Genomic DNA, 7238 nt, shown 5'->3' on the forward strand with positions numbered 1-7238 from the left:
ATGGACCCAGGGCCCAGGCCTACTGCCATGGACTCAAGCTCAAGGCTTGCCCCAGCAAAAGACCAGCCCCTGTAGACTCAGGCTTCAGGCCAGCTCCCTCAGAATCAGGCAGAAGACTTAACCACATGCTGATCCAGGCTACAGACAAGACCCCTATGGGCCCAGGACCAAGGCCTATCCCTGTAAACTCCAACTTCAGACCCATCTCACTGGACCCAGGTTTCAGGCATGCCCTCATGGACCCAGGCTCCAGGATCACCCACCATGGACTCAATCAACTGGACCAACCCAGAGAATTCAGGCTCCAGGTCCAATCCTGTGGATTCAGGCACAATAAATGCCCACCTGCTGACTCAGGTATCAGCCCAGACAGTCCAAGTACTTCAACAGTCAGCCCATCGGCAGACTCTACCATACAGCCTTCCCAGAATCTCCGGATGTGCTGATTGGTGAATGACTTTCCCAGATGATGTCCATCTGCAAAGACTGAAAACGTTCCAAATTTTTTAAATGTGCAGATACCAGTGCAGGACCACAGGGATCAGAAAAAGTCAGGGAAACTATATTACCAAATGAACAAAATAAAGTGCCAATAACCAATCCTAATGAAATGAAGATGTATAAACTGCCTGACAACAAGATCAAAATAATTGTTTTAAGGAAGCTCAGTGAACTTCAAGAAAATACAGAGGAACAATTCAACAAAACAGGAAAACAATAAATGATCAAAATTACAGTTCAACAGAGAGATTGAAATTATTTTAAAAATCAAACAAATTCTGAAGCCAGAAATAAAAAGAACAAAATGAAAAGTGTGATAGAGTGTCAACAGCAGAACTGTTCAAGCAAAAGAAAAAATCTCTGAACCTGAACACAGGTTATTTGAAGATACATAATCAGAGGAGAAAAAAATGATAAAAACAAATGAGAAACGCTTATGAGATTTATAATACAACATCAAGAGCAAATGTTCAGATTATAGGACTAAAATAAAAAGAAGAGAGAGACAACGGGCCAGAAAATGTATTTAAAGAAGTAATAGTAGAAAACATTCCAAATCTGTAGAAAGATGTAAATATCCAGGTACGAGAAGGTGAAAAGTTTCCAATTATATTCAAACCAAACAAGAAATCACCAAGAAAAAAACAGAATCAAACTATCGAATATCAAAGACAAAGAAAGGATTCTAGAAACAGCACAAGAAAAGAAACATATTACGTATGAGGAAATTCCAATAAAGCTAGCAATGTTGTTTTCATTTTTTTTTAAATAGTACAAAGTTGGGGCTCTTTATTCAGACGATAGAGTAAGGAACAGCAAAGTGGGAGGACTACACCATCACCATGACAACAGAAAGCCTCATAAACATAAAGTCCCTTGACTTCTGTTGGGCAGACTCTTCCTAGCTCAGGAGACATTTTTTTTTTTTTTTTTTTTTTTTGAGACAGAGTCTCGCTGTCACCCAGGCTGGAGTGCAGTGGCATAATCTCGGCTCACTGCAGGCTCCGCCCCCCGGGGGTTCACGCCATTCTCCTGCCTCTGCCTCCCGAGTAGCTGGGACTACAGGCGCCCGCCACCTCGCCAAGCTAATTTTTTGTATTTTTAGTAGAGACGGGGTTTCACTGTGTTAGCCAGGATGGTCTCGATCTCCTGACCTTGTGATCCGCCCGCCTCGGCCTCCCAAAGTGCTGGGATTACAGGCGTGAGCCACCGCGCCCAGCCTAGGAGAAACATGTTTTAACTGGCTGAGAACAAGGCCAGTCAGCCTGGCCACAGTGTGGAAAAGGCAGCCAGAGGCGCTGCCTCTGGTCAGTCCTGGAAGTGCTTGGTGAGGGCTTCTAGAAGCTCCTGCTTCTTCAGCCAGTACTCCAGGCAGGCCTCTTTCATCATGGGCACAGTGAACTTTCCCAATGTGCCCTTGCTGATGTGGGTCTTCAGCTCCTCTTCTGAATACTCCACTTGGGCCTTTTGCTTCTGGGACATTATTGCGTTTTCTCTTGGTAATTTTCCCTTCAGGATTATAATTTGGTGAGTAGACAAGTTCCTTAAACTCATTCACCATGGAGCCCAGTCTTTTATTCATTTCTTCAACCTTGGGTAATATAAGGTCCACTGCTTGTTCAGGCTTCATCAAATACAAGATCAAGGGCTCCAGGTTCCCGAAGTGCTGCTGCAGCACGGGGTTCTCAAAGCTGTCACTTCTGTATGTGAAGCAGAGCTTCTGAATGATAGCCTTCATGTTGTCCACCTGCTCTGGAGTTGCCATGACTTTTTCAGTAAAGGGCACCTTCCTTTTATCATCAGCAAAGGTTAAAAAGACCAGCTGGAAACCTGGAGTAGTCAACTGAATTTTCTGGTCATCCAACTCCTCTTCCTGTGACACCAAAGCCACAAAATAAGGGGGGATGTTCCTGCGGGGTATGTATCTGCACAATGCTATGACCACCTTCTCCAGACACTTGATGAGCAGAGCACTGAACAGAGTTAAACTCCCATTCACCAGCGACTCCTCAGGGTACGTGAACAAGGAGGGCCTCAGGTAATGGTGCTCCTTCATCATTACCAAGGGCTTGAAAACCATGAGCATCAAAGCTGGTTCATCAAACCATTTTAGCTCTTCTGTTTCCTCTTTCTCCAGTATAATCTGATGACTCCCATAGATCTGAGACCTCTTGGTATCGCTAGGCAGAAGCAAACTGCCGGTATTAATATTAAATTTCCGGGACTTGGTTTTCACTGGTTCATTTGTTTTCCGATAGAGTTTTATTGGAGGAGGCTTGAGAGCCTTCTGGATGAGATTGTAAATGCCCACAGAGATCACTGTGTCTTTGTTGAGCTTCAGCTTTAACCTGCTGAGTGCTCATTTCCTGGTCTCCTTGGCACAAACCTTCTGCAACAGGTCTTCTAGCTTGCTGGATTCCTCAAAGTGAACTGGATTCCTCAAAGGATGAGGTCCTCATCCTTTGCCATGCTGATGATATCTCTGTAGAACAAGGATATGTCACAGCCCCCAGGTTTCTTCAGGGGCATCAAGTCAAGGAAGATGCCTATATCTCATAGATCACCGGCTTTGGTCCTGGCCCGGCAGGCCTTAACACTGTCATTGCCATGAGGGTTGTCTTCATTGGTGAACAGCATGATTTTCTTATGACTCATCTTGAACTGGACATCACTAAAGAGTTTGGCACAGACCCACAGAACTTCACTGAATGAGTAGTCAGATCCATGGCCCATCAGGTCTTGGAAACATTTTTGTCCCTTGCTGCCCCATAAACTGGTCAAGCTTTAAGATTTGTTTTGCACCTGGATTATCCAACTCCTGTAAGATGTAAATATTTTTAAAATTCACTGAATTTTTGTCTTTCTCAGTATCATAAAGATCTTGATCACTGCTTATGATCTTACTCATGTACACACTTTGGATACACTGGATGCTCATGTCAAAAGGAGTCAACTCACCTTCACTCTGAGATTCAAACATAGCCCTGGAGGCATCAACCAAAACAAATTAAACTATCTCTTTCTGAATATTTCTAGTATTCAGTTGCTTCAAGGTCCTCTTCTTCTTCTGCTTCTTCATCACCCTTGGTTTTATAATAAGACTCCCACCCTGATGTGTTAGCTACTGCTCACTTTGGCACAGGGAGGTAACCCACAATGGATTTCATAGCAGAAACCTTGCAGAACAAGACAGAGTGAGATGATACATTCAAAATGATGAAGAAAAAACCCTGCCAACAAAAATACTTTCTCTGGAAAAGCTGTTCTTCAGTAATAAAGGAGAAATAAATACTTTCCCAAACAAAAGCTGAAGGATATCATCACCACCAGACCTGTTTTTCAACAAATGCTAAAGAGAATTCTTCAAGCTTAATTTTAAGAAAATGCTAAATAGCAACACTAAAACATGTGAAAGTGTAAAACTCACTGGTAAAAGTCAGTACAAGGTCAAATTCAGAACAGTCTAATACTGTAAAGGTGGTGTATAAATTATTTATAAATTTAGTATGAAGATTAAAATAAAATTTATAAATAAAAGACAAGAAATCAAAGCATACCACTAGAGAAAATCACCTAATCACAAGGAAAGACAGCAAGAGAGGAAGAAAGGAACAAAGGATCTACAAAACAACCAGAAAACAATTAACAAGAGAGGTGGCTAAGATGGCCGACTAAAAGCAGCTAGTGTGTGTGGGTCTCACAGAGAAGAGTGGAAGGGGTGAGTAAATATAGCACCTTCAACGGAATCATCCAAGTACATGCATGGGGATTAATCAAATAAACAACTTCACCCATGGAGAATAAAGAAAAGCACCACAGGATGATGGCCCACCTGGGAGTGGCAGGGAGCCAAAGGAACCTCCCCACCCAGGGAAGTGGTGAGTGAATGTGTGTCCCCAAGAATGCATGCTTCTCCCACAGATCTTTGCAACCCTCAGATCAAGAGATCTCTATGTGAACCCACTCCACCAGGGCCTTTAGTCTGCCACCCAGAGCTACGTGGAGTTTTGGCAGAGCAGCCGCTAAGGCATGCACAGAGATCTGGAAGTTTTAGATGCTCTTGCTTTCCAGGCTTCCCAGCAAAAGTAAGTGCACCTCTGGAAAAGGGCAAAGTGGGAGGTTAGACTCCCATACATATCCCTAGGAAAGAGGCTGAATCCAGAAGGTCAAGCAGCAATGGTCTATGGGCACCACTTCCATGGCACCTCACCGGATAAGACCCACTCGCCTGGAATTCCAGTCAGCTACAGATGGCAGTATTGTGCCTCCATGGGATGGAGCTCCCAGGGTGAGTGGTAGGCCCAGATCTTTGCTGTTTGGATGACTTAGCTGTTATGGCCTTCGGGCTTTGGTGAGTCCAAGCTGACCAGAGATGGAAAGAATCCCCCAGCACAGCACAACTGCTCTACTGAAATGTGGCCAGACTGCTTCTTTAAGTGTCCCTGATTCCATTCCTCATCACTGGGTGGAGCCTCTCAACCGGGGCATTTAGCCACCCCCATCAATGTTCTCCAGTCAACAGAGATTTGAAAACTCTCTGGGACAGGGCACTCAGAGGGAGAGTCAGAGAGCTCCCTGTGAGCTGTTTGGATGACTTAGTTGTTCCAGCTTTCAGGCTTTGGAGAGCCCAAGCCAACTGAGGGTGGAAGCATAACCCCAGAATAGCACAGCTGCCCTACAGAAATGTGGCCAGACTGCTTGTTAAGCAGGTCTGTGATCCTATTTCTCCTCACCGAGTGGACTCTCCCAACAGGGGTCTTCACCGACCCCCACCGGTGCTCTTTGGCTGACAGAGGTTTTAGACCTCCTTGGGATGGAGCTACCAGGGAGAGGGTCGGGCCACCATCATTGCTGTTTTGGTGACTTAGCTGTTCCAGCCTTTGGGCTTTGGAGTGTCTCAGGAGCTGAAGTGGACCCCAAGCACAGCACAGCTGCTCTACAAAAATGTGGCCAGACTAATTTTTTAAGCAGGTCCCAAACTCTGTTCCTCCTGACCGGGTGAGACCTCCCAACTGGGGTCCTCTGCCACCTCTTACAGGTGCATTCAGGCCAGCAATACCCGTGCCTTCCTGGGACAGAGCACCCACAGGGAGGAGCAGGCTGCCATTTTGCCATTTTGCAGTCTTCACTGGTGATACCTCCAGGTAGTAGAAAATCCCAGGAGACTAGGGAATGGAGTGGACCCCCAGTATACCACCACAGCTCTACGGAAAAGTGGCCAGACTCTTACATGGGGGCCCTCTCATACCTCCTCACTGGGCAAGTCCTCCAGGCCTGGGCCTCTAGCCGCCCCCCACCAGAGATATGAAGCTAATAGCAACTTGGCAACTCCCTGGACAGAGCCTCCAGGGACAACCGACAGCCTTTCTGCCACTGTCTCTGCAGTGGAACTGTCCTTACCACCCTCAGACTAACGAAGAAGCAAAGACCCTAAGTATCTTATCCACATCTCCAACAAGCTGCAATTGCCCCAAGGAGAGGAGGCTAGTCCATCTCCCATGAGTCCCAAACATCCCCCACTGCTCATCACCAGGCAGAAAACCCCTGGCTTTGGGCCCACAGCACAGACTCTCCATCCTGGGATGATTGCTCTGAGCAATTGCTGACCCACATCTCTCTCAGGTGGAGTCCCCAGGAGAGGAGCAAAGTGGTAAAGGCAGCAAGCCAGCTGATGCAGAGCCAAGAGGGTTTGGTGCAGGAGCATCTGTAGTGGAGCATGGCTATCCCTCTAGGTTCAACTTGCTTCCATAACAGACTTTAGCTCTAAGGGAACTGTCAGACATGATGTCCGCAGGGTGGTCACGCACATCAGATGGAGCTGGCCCAACCTGAGCACTCTTTGGTCTGCTGGCCTCTCCCAAGGCCCCAGCCTGGTCATGTCTGCTTACAGGGCAGTCTTGTGTGCCTGGGGGTCCACCCCATAGCTTCTGTACCAGTGGTTCATGCCTGACTGGTGGAGAGCTCCAGTGAGGCAGCCCCTATGGCCACGCACCAGTCTGCATAGTACCTCTCCAAACTGCAGCTTCCCCAAGCCCACAGCAACCCCCCACATCACTTTGCTGGCACATGTCTGCATGAACAAGATTTATTTTATTTGCCCCACCAGCATGCAGGAGTGCAGTATGCCCCCCTAACCCCCAACAACCAACATTGCAGACAGAGCCTTGTTGGACACAGAGCCAGCAAAACCTACCCCTGACAGCCCCCTGCCCTTGCACTAATGCTGTGCGGAGAACAGGGAATCCTCCCACATCCTGAATCATCACTCCTGCTTGCAGGGCACAGAGAAGGCACCAAGACCTACGCTGGAGAGCACCCTACTTCAAGCCAACACCACCTCCATTGCAACAGTGCACACAGTCACCAGCAGGAAACCCCCTCCTGCCCCATTTTCTGACAACTGCCTTGACTCTGCCACTGTGATTAATGCCCGCAGGGAGGCAGACACCCCTGCATCTGCTGGCACTCCACTGCTGCTGCCACATCTCAGTTCCCTCTGTGCAGTAGACTCCAAAACTTGAGGAGCCAGAGAAAAAAGTCAGGGCTCAATATAAGTCCCCCAGAGTTAGAGCACAAAGTCCAGGAGTTGGGAGCTGAATGTCGGCCCCCTAAAATCTTCCAGAAATGAAGTAAGTTGGCTGAATCCACCTTATACCACAATCAAACTCTCAAGGTCATCAAATAGAATAAAAGGAGAAAAAACATTCCAAAGTTCAGCAATCACAAAGATTGAGAGT

General features: G+C 46.9%; 1 pseudogene; it reads right to left on the reverse strand.

The window, feature by feature from the left end:
- Positions 1 to 1934: 1934 nt before the first annotated feature.
- LOC116811357 (X-ray repair cross-complementing protein 6-like) lies at positions 1935 to 3227 on the reverse strand (annotated as a pseudogene).
- Between the last annotated feature and the right edge of the window lie 4011 nt (positions 3228 to 7238).

Source organism: Hylobates moloch, unplaced genomic scaffold (genome assembly GCF_009828535.3).
Source record: "Hylobates moloch isolate HMO894 unplaced genomic scaffold, HMol_V3 SCAFFOLD_7, whole genome shotgun sequence".
Lineage (NCBI taxonomy): Eukaryota > Metazoa > Chordata > Mammalia > Primates > Hylobatidae > Hylobates > Hylobates moloch.